The sequence below is a fragment of the Salvelinus namaycush genome, chromosome 37, assembly GCF_016432855.1.
Source record: "Salvelinus namaycush isolate Seneca chromosome 37, SaNama_1.0, whole genome shotgun sequence".
Lineage (NCBI taxonomy): Eukaryota > Metazoa > Chordata > Actinopteri > Salmoniformes > Salmonidae > Salvelinus > Salvelinus namaycush.
The window spans coordinates 1,194,725-1,208,586 of record NC_052343.1 but is presented as its reverse complement, the minus strand read 5'-3'; positions in this window follow the sequence as shown (position 1 = coordinate 1,208,586).

Sequence of the window (13,862 nt, the reverse complement as noted above, 5' to 3'; positions counted from 1 at the left end):
GAAAATTCTACACTCCTTATCTACTTTTCTCCGTTTGGATAACGACATTTTGGCTAATGAGGGTGTAGCGGAGAGGTAGAGACCAAGGTATTAACAACGTCGTAACAAGCAGCAGATGGCGCATTGATACCGTCTGCTGTTTTCAGTCTGTCTCAGTGATGCGGCTTGTCTTCTACTCTGATGGAAAGAGTGCGCCCCTTAGCGGATAATCCATGAATTGCAGCGAATTAAAAATATTAATTCCATGTCTTTATGCATTTTTTCCACTTTCAAATTATCCTGCGGGCCTGATCGAACCTCCTTGGGGGCCGGTTCCGGCCCGCGGGCCGTATGTTTGACACCCCTGCTCTAGACCCAAACTGCTACAGACCAAAATCTATCCTACCCTGCCTTTCTAGGTTTTTCGAAAGCCAAGTGAACAAACAGATTACCGACCATTTCGAATCTCACCGTATCTTCTCCGCTATGCAATCTGGTTTCAGAGCTGGTCATGGGTGCGTGCACCTCAGCCACGCTCAAGGTCCTAACTGATATCATAACCGCCATTGATAAGAGACGTTATGGTGCAGCCATATTCATCGACCTGGCCAAGGCTTTCGACTCTGTCAATCACCACATTCTTATTGGGAGACTCAACAGCCTTAGTTTCTCAAATGATTTCCTCGCCTGGTTTACCAACTACTTCTCTGATAGAGTTCAGTGTGTCAAATCGGAGGACCTGTTGTCCAGACCTCTGGCATTCTCTATGGGGGTGCCACAGGGTTAAATTCTCGGGCCGACACTCTTCTCTGTATACATCAATGATGTCGCTCTTGCTGCTGGTGACTGCTCTGATCCACCTCTATGCAGACAACACCATTCTTTATACATTTGGCCCTTCGTTGGACACTGTTAACTAACCTCAAGACGAGCTTTAATGCCATACAACTCTCCTTCCATGGCCTCCAACTGCTCTTAAATGCAAGTAAAACTAAATGCATGCTCCTCAAACCAATCACTGCCCGCACCTAACCACCTGTCCACCATCACAACTCTGTATGGATTATGTGAGTATGTGGATAACTACAAATACCTAGGTGTCTGGATAGACTGTAAACTCTCCTTCCAGACTCACATTAAGCATCTCTAATCCAAAATTAAATCTAGAATCGGCTTCCTATTTCGCAACAAAGAATCCTTCACTCATGCTGCCAAAACATACACTTGTAAAACTGACCATCCTACCGATCCTCGACTTCGGCGATGTCATTTATAAATAGCCTCCAACACTCTACTCAACAAATTGGATGCGGTCTATCACAGTGCTATCCATTTTGTCACCAAAGCCCCATATACTACCCACCCACTGCGACCTGTACGCTCTCGTTGGCTGGCCCTCTCATCGCCAAACCCACTAGCTCCAGGTCATCTACAAGTCTCTGCTAGGTAAAGCCCACCTTATCACAGCTCACTGGTTACCATAACAGCACCCACTCGTACCTTGCACTCCAGCAGGTATATCTCACTGGTCACCCCCAAAGCCAATTCATACTTTGGCCACCTTTCCTTCCAGTTCTCTACTTGCACATTCATCTTCTCCACATCTACCATTCCAGTGTTTAATGCTATATTGTAATTACTTCACCACCATGGCCTATTTATTGCCTTAACTCCCTTATCCTACCTCATTTGCACTCACTGTATATAGACTTTTGTTTTCCTTTTCTTTCTACTGTAATATTGACTGTATGTTGTTTATTCCATGTGTAACTCCTGTGTTGTTGTATGTGTCGAACTGCTATGCTTTCTCTTGGCCAGGTCGCAGTTGCATATGAGAACTTGTTCTCAACTAGCCTACCTGGTTAAATAAAGGTGAAATAAATAATAAAATATAGATTTCCAGCAACAACAGCTGTGTGCTCCCAGGATCCGCAGCTGATCCCTTATCCACGTGGGAATGTAGATACGCTCAGGAGGACAGGTAGTGGGTGCGGGCTCCTTCTCTAGAGCCTGGCAAATGTCCACATCTACGTCCCAGACCACAAGGGCTACAACTCGAGAGGAAGGGATTATGGGTGCATTCAGGACCCTCTCCCGAATCGTAGAGATGGGACAGGGCATCGGCGTTGGTGTTCTTTGAGCCTGGGCGATAGGTCAGCGTGAAGTCAAATCTCGTAAAGAAAAGGGCCCCCTTGCTTGGCGCGGATTCAGCCCTCCTCGCTGTTCGTATGTGCTCCAGGTTCCGATGGTTGGTGAGGATGACAAATGGGTCCTAGGCGCCCTCCAGCCAGTGTCTCCACTCCTTTAATGCCAACTTCACGCCAGGAGCTCTCGATCGCCAACGTCGTAATTCCTCTCTACAGGGAAACAGTTTCCTAGAGTAATACGGACACACTTTTTGTGAATTACCTTGTCGTTGAGACAAAACTGACCCCACGCCCACCTCTGAAGCGTCCATCTCCTAACAAAGGCTATTGTGGGATCTGGGTGTTTGCGCAATGGGGCGGAGGTGAAATGTCACTTCAATAGGCGGAAGGCCTCATCAGCTGCTGGACCTCCCCTCCAACCTACGGGGACCACCCTTGAGGAAAGAGGAGCGGCGATGGAGCTAAAGTCCTGATGAAACGATGGTAGAAATTGGCAAACCCCAAAAAACTGTTGTAACCCCTTTATGGGTGGTTGGAACTGGCCATAACCTGACTTCATCTACCTTCTTGACGTCCATCTTCACTCCTTGTGGGCTCATTTGGTAGCCTAGGAAGGAGACAGTCTCCTGACAAAATTGGCACTTCTCGGCCTTGACAAACAGTTGGTTAGCCAGGAGGCATTCCAGGACTACTCGGACGTGAGCAATGTGATCCTCCAAGGTAGCCAAGTAGACCAGGATGTGGTCGATATACACAACCACCTGGCATCCGAGCATGTCCAGGAACACCTCCTTAGACGAATGCCTGGAACACTGACGGAGCATTGGCTAAGCCAAATGGCATCACCAAGTACTTGTAGTGACCAGACATCGTGCTAAAAGCTGTATGTAATATTTTTTTATCTGGCCACGACCCCCTGCAGTACCTCCGCAGACCCCACTTTAAGACCTCTGATTTAAGAGACATTTGCTGAAAACTGGACAGTTTTCTCAACCAAAAAAAAGTTGCAAAAAGTTTTCCTCTCAGCGAATCGGTTTGCTGGAAAGACGAGAACAGAGGTGGAAACTTAGAGAACAGAGAAGGAGAAATGTTGGGTGAAATGAGGAGCCATGAGATGTAGAAAGTGAGTTACACTGAGTCAATAAGTGTACTTATGAACATTTAAAGGAAGTTTAGGCTGGTCAGCTTCACCTAGCAAAAGTGGTTGTGTAGTCAGCTAGCCATTGGGATCGATAGGCTTCTTCTGTGCTATGCAGTGTGCACCAGTGAGGGTTCTCAGAGGAGGAAGGGAAGGACCATCCTACTCAGTGAATTTCAGAAACTTGTTTAATGTTTCCCTATTTAAATGTATCCTTTTGAGATAAAACTATGCTAAATATATTCACGTCATCAAATTATTATTAAAACACACTGTTTTATAATGAAGGTTTACAGTAGCCTCAACAGCACTCTCTGGTGTAGCACCGAGGACAGCTATTTAACTTCCATACAAAACCTAGGAGGCTCATGGTTCTCACCCCTTGCACAGACTTACACAGTAATTATGACGAAAGTTCTCCAACCTAATGAGAGCTTTAGCAGCATGAACTGACATGTTGTCCATCCAACTAATCTAGTCCTGAAAGCATAAGCTACAGCTATCTAGTACTGCAGTACATAAAATGTGGTGAATAGTTCAAATCAATCAAATTGTATTAGTCACATGCACCAAATACAACAGTGAAATGCTTACTTACCAACAATGCAGTTTCAAAAAAATACGGATAAGACTAAGAGATAAATGTAACAAGTAATTAAAGAGCAGCAGTAAAATAGCCATAGCGAGACTATATACCGGGGGTACCGATACAGAGGTCACTGTGCGGGGGCACCGGTTAGTTGAGGTAGTATGTACATGTAGGTAGAGTTATTAAAGTCACTATCATAGATGACAACAAGAGTAGCAGTGGTGAAGAGAGGGGGGGAATGCAAATCGTCTGGTAGCCGTTGACTAGATGTTCAGGAGTCTTATGGCTTGGGTGTAGAAGCTTGGTGCTCCGGTACCGGCTTGCCGTGCGGTAGCAGAGAGAACAGTCTATGAGGTTGGCTGGAGTCTTTGACAATTAGGGCCTTCCTTTGACACCGCCTGGTATAGAGGTCCTGGATGGCAGGAAGCTTGGCCCCAGTGATGTATTGGGCCGTTCGCACTACCCTCTGTCGTGCCTGCGGTCGGAGGCCGAGCAGTTGCCATACCAGGCAGTGATGCTCTCGATGGTGCAGCTGTAGAACCTTTTGAGGATCGGAGGACCCATGCCAAATCTTTTCAGTCTCCTGAGGGGGAATAGGTTTTGTCGTGCCTTCTTCACAACTATCTTGGTGTGCTTGGGCCATGTTCGTTTGTTGGTGATGTGGACACCAAGGAACTTGAAGCTCTCAACCTTCTCCGCTGCAGCTCCGTCGATGAGAATGGAGGCGTGCTCGGTCCTCTTCTTCCTGTGGTCCACAATAATCTCTTTTGTCTTGATCAAGTTGAGCGAGAGGTTGTTGTCCTGGCACCACACGGCCAGGTCTCTGATCGCCTCCCTATAGGCTGTCTTGTCGGTGATCAGGCCTACCGCTGTTGTGTCATCGGCAAATTTATAGATGGTGATTGAGTCGTGCCTGGCCGTGCAGTCATGAGTGAACAGGGAGAACAAGAGGGGACTGAGCACGCACACCTGAGGGGCCCCTGTGTTGAGGATCAGTGTGGCGGATGTGTTGTTACTGACCCTTACCACCTGGGGAAGTCAGGAAGTCCAGGATCCAGTTGCAAAGAGATGTGTTTAGTCCCAGGGTCCTTAGCTTATTGATAAGCTTTGAGGGCATTATGGTGTTGAACGCTGAGCTGTAGTCAATGAATAGCATTCTCACATAGGTGTTCCTTTTGTCCAGGTGGGAAAGCACAACCTCGAAATGTAAAACTTTGTATTAAATGTAGATAACTATAAAATGGAATACGTCATTGCAAATTCAAAATAAAGCATGTATCTACACATGATTTCATACATTTGACTGCACGAGGTGACAGAAAAACATGCGACATAAAACAAGGCGTCAAAATACACTCACCGTGTTATTTCTAGACACCATCTTGTCCAGTTTTTTTGCAATCCGAATTAACTCCTCTTCTCGCGTCATAGTTTCTGGCATGGATTAAACGTACAATAATATGTTATGTAAAATGCTATATAATAAAAAATGTAACTGTTCATCCTACGTAGATAGGACTTTACGTTATGGCGCGGTCCTTTCCATTCGGCGAAGAGGCGTGTCCTTAAGTTACAGGCAGAACGACATTTGTCGGATCGTCTGACCATCAGGTCAAAATGCCCATGAGACACATGGCAACAACTAAATATAGACGTTTCTATGGGTCTGACACTAATATCGTCTTTATATGATCTTACTTTAATACAGTGGGCTATGCAAACTTTTTCAGAGGACTTTGGAGAGAACCCCAATGCCAATGAGCCTTGCTCAATAGAGATTACCAGTTTGTAGTCCTAAAAACCGGAAATGAGTTACTCTGGTTCGTTCAGCAATTCTTATAGGGGGAATTAATGGGGAAAGAATGGAGTTTTGTGATAAACGACATAAATAATGTTTGACGTTAACACATCTTATTTTTTTATTTATTTCACCTTTATTTAACCAGGTAGGCAAGTTGAGAACAAGTTCTCATTTACAATTGAGACCTGGCCAAGATAAAGCAAAGCAGTTCGGCACATAGAACAACACAGAGTTACACATGGAGTAAAACAAACAAACACACAGTCAATGATATAGTAGAAAATTAAGTCTATATACAATGTGAGCAAATGAGGTGAGATAAGGGAGGTAAAGGCAAAAAATGCCATGGTGGCGAAGTAAATACAATATAGCAAGTAAACACTGGAATGGTAGATTTGCAGTGGAAGAACGTGCAAAGTAGAAATAGAAATAATGGGGTGCAAAGGAGCAAAATAAATAAATAAATACAGTAGGGGAAGAGGTAGTTGTTTGGGCTAAACTATAGATGGGCTATGTACAGGTGCAGTAATTTGTTTTGTTTTGTTCTATGGGATAAAGCACATAAAGGCTTCATAATTCATAAAGGTCATGATATTATGTGCTTGTTTTTTATTACATACATGCTTCAAAATTCACAAGAAGTGACGTTAGCTGATGACATTATCTCAGAACAAACATATATGATCTCTTAAGCCTGTGATTGGCGTTTATCCCAAACCAAACATTAATTTTCCCATTACTATTGCTCTCTCTAGTTGCGTATCGATCCACCACACTAAAATATCCCACTCTGTGGGTCCTACACTTAGTTTGAAGATATAATGAATAATTGTTATATGATATACGTTAGTAGTAAACCATGTAGCCTAAAACAAGGTCAGAAGTTAATGTTTGATTTAATACATTGAATATGGCCAATCATTTATATATGCACTAGATGACAAAACAGGGGGCGCTGTTTTGAAGCCACCGCGCCTCCATCTTGGCAATTCCCCAACGTTGTAACAAATATTTTGGAAGCTTTAGAAATGCATTTATTAATGTCTACATTTGTTTTCGCCACATTTATTCTATTATACACCTTAATGCATTATTTTTTATTATATTATGTGAGCTAAACATACAAATACAAAATATATAATAAAACATTTTCCTTAAAGTATAATTTTTAGATAGAACGTTTGACTGTTACTGTCCCCACTACACAAGAAAAATACTTAAATACCGGTAATTTTGTCCTTAAAACATTTATTTGAAATACTGTAAATTACATTCATTCCTATAGAGGACTGCTTCTGGGGAGTGTCAATATAGCAACTAATGGCTTCAAGGCTTCTTATTGGCCAATAGCAATCCAGTGTTTATATACATCATTGAACACGGCATGTAGGGTGCTAGTCATGTGGTGACACACCTCCACTTTAACAAGCTACACAGCTCTGACAGCTGCAAAAAAATAACTAGTAGGTAGTACACAAGTGTACACACAAGTTGGAGTGTTTTCTAGTGTTCACATTAATTTACTATGGAGGAAAGTTGGAGTCACGTTATTGCGCAGGAAAGTTGGAGTCCCTTTATTGTGCAGAAGATGTCACTCTGGTATTGGGTTTCTTATCATGAGGAATATTTTGACAAAGTTGTGTGAGATGGGGTTGTGTCTTTACAGTGTTCTTTACAACTTTAGTGTTCTTTACAAACCTTTTCTGTCATCCAAATGATTCGTTTTAGAGGATTTTAACTTAGATTGGCTTACCCCGGCCACAGACCATTTTAAGAATATTTGTCTTCACTTTAACCTGACTCCAGTTGCTTTGTTAAAGAGATGCTACTCTCTAAACCGCTTCACACAAAGTGTTGATCACTGTCATTAAGGGTGAAATTGTCTGTGGTCAAGCCAATTATAGTCTATCGTATTGAGGGCATTAATTAATACAAAGCATACATTCCAATGTAAATTTAATTTCGTGACCTGTTTATTGCTTCAAACTATGTTCAAATCGAAGCCACAGACAACATTGCAACTTGCAATGTACATTTCAATGAATAGCCAGCACTGCTAAATGTTAGGAACCCATAGCCATTTAATTGGGGGGATGTCAGCCTTTTTGAAATGTGACCACACATTGTGGAGGGTAAACTCAAACTACCCCCTTTTTGAACATCCTTCACCAAGTAAAGTTATTTGCATTAGATATAAACTCAGCAAAAAAAAAGAAACGTCCTCTCACTGTCAACTGTGTTTATTTTCAGGAAACTTAACATGTGTAAATATTTGTATGAACATAACAAGATTCAACAACAGACATGAACTGAACAAGTTCCACAGACATGCGACTAACATAAATTGAATAATGTGTCCCTGAACAAAGGGGGGGAGGGGTCAAAATCAATAGTAACAGTTAGTATCTGGTGTGGCCACCAGCTGCATTAAGTACTGTCAGGTCAGGATGAGCCTGCAGGAAGGGTACCACATGAGGGAGGAGGATGTCTTCCCTGTAATACACAGCATTGAGATTGCCTGCAATGACAACAAGCTCAGTCCCATGATGCTGTGACACACCACCCCAGACCATGACGGACCCTCCACCTCCAAATCGATACCGCTCCAGAGTACAGGCCTCGGTGTAGCGCTCATTCCTTTGACAATAAATGTGAATCCGTCCATCATCCCTGGTGAGACAAAACAACGACTCGTCAGTGAAGAGCACTTTTTGCCAGTGCTGTCTGGCTCAGCGACGGTGGGTTTGTGCCCATAGGCGATGTTGTTGCCGGTCTGCTGAGGACCTGCCTTCAACAGGCCTACACGCCCTCAGTCCAGCCTCTCTCAGCCTACTGCAGACAGTCTGAGCACTGATGGAGGGATTGTGCGTTCCTAGTGTAACTCGGGCAGTTGCTGTTGCTATCCTGTTCCTGTCCCGCAGGTGTGATTTTCGGATGTACTGATCGCGTGCAGGTGTTGTTACACGTGGTCTGCCACTGCGAGGATGATCAGCTGTCCGTCCTGTCTCCCTGTAGCGCTGTCTTAGTCGTCTCACAGTACGGACATAGCAATTTATTGCCCTGGCCACATCTGCAGTCCTCATGCCTCCCTGCAGCATGCCTATGGCACGTTCACGCAGATGAGCAGGAACCCTGGGCATCTTTTGGTGTTTTTCAGAGTCAGTAGAAAGGCCTCTTTAGTGTCCTATATTTTCATAACTGTGACCTTATTAATTGCCTACCGTCTGTAAGCTGTTAGTGTCTTAACAACCGTTCCACAGGTGCATGTTCATTAATTGTTTATGGTTCATTGAACAAACTTAGGAAACAGTGTTTAAAATCTTTACAATGAAGATCTGTGAAGTTATTTGGACTTTTACGAATTATCTTTGTAAGACAGGGTCCTGAAAAAGGGACGTTGCTTTTTTTGCTGAGTTTACATAGGCTGCTACTGTCTATGATTTATACTGTCCTACAACTTTGCCAAAAGAGAAATGCACACTGCTTACAGGAGGTGGCGGCACCTCTTAAACCCTCACAGAAGAAGCCGGAAAGCCCAATGTCATCAACAGGATGTTAGTAACCATCCTCCCTCAAATGCTGTCGTAGCTATAGAAAAATGGTGTTGGTAGGCTTTTGGAAGTAAAGAACAGTTTAATTGTTTGTATTTATCACCACCGAATGTTTTGAAATACTGAAAATACACTAGTGGCACACTTTAAGTCTAAAGATAAATGGAGCACCAATTCACTGGCTTGTTACCATTGATCATCCTTGAGATTTTTCTACAACTTGATTGGAGACCACCTGTGGTAAATTCAATTGATTGGACATGATTTGAAAAGGCACACAACTGTCTATAAAAGGTCCCACAGTTGACATTGCATGTCAGAGCAAAACCAAGCCATGAGGTCGAAGGAATTGTCCGTAGAGATCAAGAGAGGATTATGTTGAGTATTGAGTATTGAGTAGCTTGGATGAATAAGGTGCCCAGAGTAAACTGCCTGCTACTCAGGCCCAGAAGCTAAGATATGCATATTATTAGTAGATTTGGATAGAAAACACTCGGACGTTTCTAAAACTGTTTGAATGATGTCTGTGTATAACAAAACTCATATGGCAGGGCAAAAGCCTTCAAAAAGCCTTTACAACGAAAGCATACCATGCGATTATGTTAGGTGAGTGCCTAGTCACAGAAAAACACAGCCATTTTTCCAGCCAAAGAGAGGAGTCACAAAAAGCAGAAATAGAGATAAAATGAATCACTAACCTTTGATGATCTTCATCAGATGACACTCATAGGACTTCATGTTACACAATACATGTACGTTTTGTTCGATAAAGTTCATATTTATATCCAAAAATCTCAGTTTACATTGGCGCGTTATGTTTAGTAATGTTTTGCTTCCAAAACATCCGGTGATTTTGCAGAGAGCCACATCAATTTACAGAAATACTCATCATAAATGTTGATGAAAACACAAGTGTTTATATATGGAATTAAAGATATACTTCTTCTTAATGCAACCACTGTGTCAGATTTCAAAAAAGCTTTACGGAAAAAGCACACCATGCAATAATCTGAGTACAGCGCTCAGACACAAAATCAAGCCATACAGATAACCGCCATGTTGTGGAGTCAACAGAAGCCAGAAATATCATTATAAATATTCACTTACCTTTGATGATCTAAATCAGAATGCACTCCCAGGAATCCCAGTTCCACAATAAATGTTTGTTTTGTTAAATGAAGTCTATCATTTATATCCAAATACCTCCTTTTTGTTATCGCGTTTAGCCCAGTAATCAAAATTCATGAGGCGCGATCACTAGGTGCAGACGAAAAGTCAAAAAGTTCCGTTACAGTACGTAGAAACATGTCAAACGATATATAGAATCAATCTTTAGGATGTTTTTAACATAATTCTTCAATAATGTTCCAACCGGAGAATTCCTTTGTCTTCAGAAATGCAATGGAACTCAAGCTAACTCTCACGTGATCACGCGTGGTCAGCTCATGGCACTCTGGGAGAGACCTTACTCAATCCCCCCTCACAGTAGAAGCCTCAAACAAGGTTCTAAAGACTGTTGACATCTAGTGGAAGCCTTAGCAAGTGCAATATGACCCCATTTCCACTGTATCTTGTATAAGCAAAGAGTTGAAAAACTACAAACCTCAGATTTCCCTTTTTTTTCTTTTTGCCTGCCATATGAGTTCTGTTATACTCACAGGCATCATTCAAACAGTTTTAGAAACTTCAGAGTGTTTTCCATCCAAATATACTAATAATATGGATATATATCCTAGCATCTGGGCCTGAGTAGCATGCAGTTTACTCTGGGCACGCTTTTCATCCGGACGTGAAAATACTGCCAACTATCCCAAAGAAGTTAATGTACTATTCTCCATAACCACCGCACCACAATGTTCATGAACTAACTAAAAAAGTGTAAAGTTCATTTTAGGTTTAGTAATCCCTTCACTAATTCGCCAATACCCCGCCACCCTTTCGTACATTCTAGAAATCTATTTCAGAATAAGACGACATAGATTAAAATTTTATTTCAGAGTAATACCACATAAAATGTCTCATGACATCAAAGAAAAACCAAGGCTTTCTGAGTTTACAAGGAGTGTTTGGCCAGTTAATTTAAATTTGTTACCTCTAGAATCCATTCCCCTGGCATTTCGCCTAGATTCTTCAATCCAAAATATAATTTCCTGTGGCAAATTTAGCCAATTTCTCATCATAAGGAATCCGCAATATTTGATCCCTGGCCTCTATTAAAAAGTTGGCTCTGAACCACTATTGATCGAACCGAGCCATAAACCACTATGTGAAGGTTTGCATGGCAGCATTTCCTCAGAATGCAGTAGGCTCAATTCCATTCCTCCATTCTTCCAAAGTCCGATAGCTCCCTGTTTTAGATGTGGGACTATCTCCCTACGCTTTGATGTTTTTTCGCTACGTTTCTTTGTCTTACCTTGGCCATTGAAATCACTGTTGGTGACTTTCACTGTGGCCGTATTAACCCCTCGCTCGTCTGCGAAGTGAGCGGAGTTATATTCCACTCTTAAAACATCTTGCTCTATTTCATCCAATACCCCCACTATTGTCGTTTTGATCACAGGTTTCAAACCTGCCATCGAAGCCGAAGTACCAGTCTTTTTGTAGCTAAATACATATATTAATTCCCCATATTCGAGCCGAATTGGTAGAATGCTCGTCAGTTTCTTTCAGCGCCTCCATGGCTTTATTAAAATCCTCTAACTCCGCTTGGAGAATCGGGCCCTCTGTTGCCATATCAATAGTTATTATTTCCAAACCTCTCCCATCGGTGCCCAGGGTGTTAAGATTTCCTCACTCCTGTCTCTAATACACACCTTCTATTAACAATTTTCCAAGGTAGCACTAGCCACTTCCCCGGATAATAGTTTTTGTATTTGTGCCTATTAATTGGTCACGGCACTTAATACCTTGTATTAGAACCTATACCATAACGTCTGCAAATGTATTACTGGAGAATAAGGATTACTTAATGTCTTATTCCAGTATTGCGCCTCAAATATCACTGTTGATAACACACATGACCAAAATTATTCACGCTTATCTTCCTATTTCCACATAATCTGTCATGGTTCACCACCCCAACAGGGCATACAACCAACCTCTCTTTATTGCTACTGCTAATACACCCAAATTCAACAGTGTTCAAACATCTTATTGCTTTTCTTTTAACCCTGAATTGCTTTTTATCCTAGTAGACAAGCATGTCACTTTATCCATCCATACACATTCTACTGCCTCATGGCCACTGCGGCTGAGACTTTCACCCTCTCGTTAAAGGTTTAGCAGGGAACCAACCCCACCCGGGTCTTACCTCCTAGGACTTACCCTTTGCAGGTTCCAGCCTGCTTGGGCTTACCTTCTATGACTCACCCTGTTCTTATAGTAGTCACATGAACTAACCCAATCATGATTTACGCCCTAGGACTTTCCCTACAGGTACCAGCCTGCTCGAGCTTACCTTCCGGGACTTACCCTATACTTTATAGTACTAGCAGGAACCAATCTACTATATATCACAAAGCTAGGACCAGGCCTACAATTAAATAGTACCCGCAAAACACCAGTCTCAATGTCAACAGTGAAGAGGCGATTCCGGGATTCTGGCCTTCTAGGCAGAGTTCCTCTGTCCAGTGTCTGTGTTCTTTTGCCCATCTTAATCTTATATTTTTATTGACGAGTCTGAGATATGGATTTTTCTTTACAACTCTGCCTAAAAGGCAAGCATTCCGGAGTCGCCTCTTCACTGTTGACTTTGAGACTGGTGTTTTGTGGGTACTATTTAATGAAGCTGCCAGTTGAGGACTTGTGAGGCGTCTGTTTCTCAAACTAGACATTCTAATGTACTTGTCCTCTTGCTCAGTTGTGCACCGGGGCCTACCACTCATCTTTATATTCTGGTTAGAGCCAGTTTGCGCTGTTCTGTGAAGGGAGTAGTACATAGCGCTGTAAGAGATCTTCAGTTTCTTGGAAATTTATCGCATGGAATAGCCTTAATTTCTCAGAAGAATACTGAAGAGTTTCAGAAGAAAGTTCTTTGTTTCTGGCCATTTTGAGCCTATAATTGAACACACAAATGCTGACGCTCCAGATACTCAACTAGTTTAAAGAAGGCCAGTTTTATTGCTTCTTTAATTAATCAGGACAGCTGTGCTAACATAAATGCAAAAGTGTTTTCTAATAATCATTTAGCCTTTTAAAATTATAAACTTGGATTAGCTAACACAACATTCCATTGGAACACAGGAGTGATGGTTGCTGATAATGGGCCTCTGTACGCCTATGTAGATATTCCATTAACAAAATCTGCCATTTCCAACTACAATAGTCATTTACAACATTAACCATGTCTACACTGTATATCAGTGACAAAGTTAATGGATTGATGAGACCAGGGACGCTGAGGCACAGGAAGGGGACGGAGTTTCCCTGCTGGAGCATGGCGGGGAGATTTGGTTTGAGCACATACGAAACAGGAGTTGACGTAGCGAATAATGTCCTATGCCAAGGTAGGCCACCAATACTTCTCGGAGATAGATTGACTACTATAAGAAATATATACATGCCTTGTCGATTGCTGTTTTGGTTAGTATTTATTGCCTTGTTTCACTGTAGAGCCTCTAGCCCTGCTCAATACGCCTTAGTGAACACTTTAATTCCA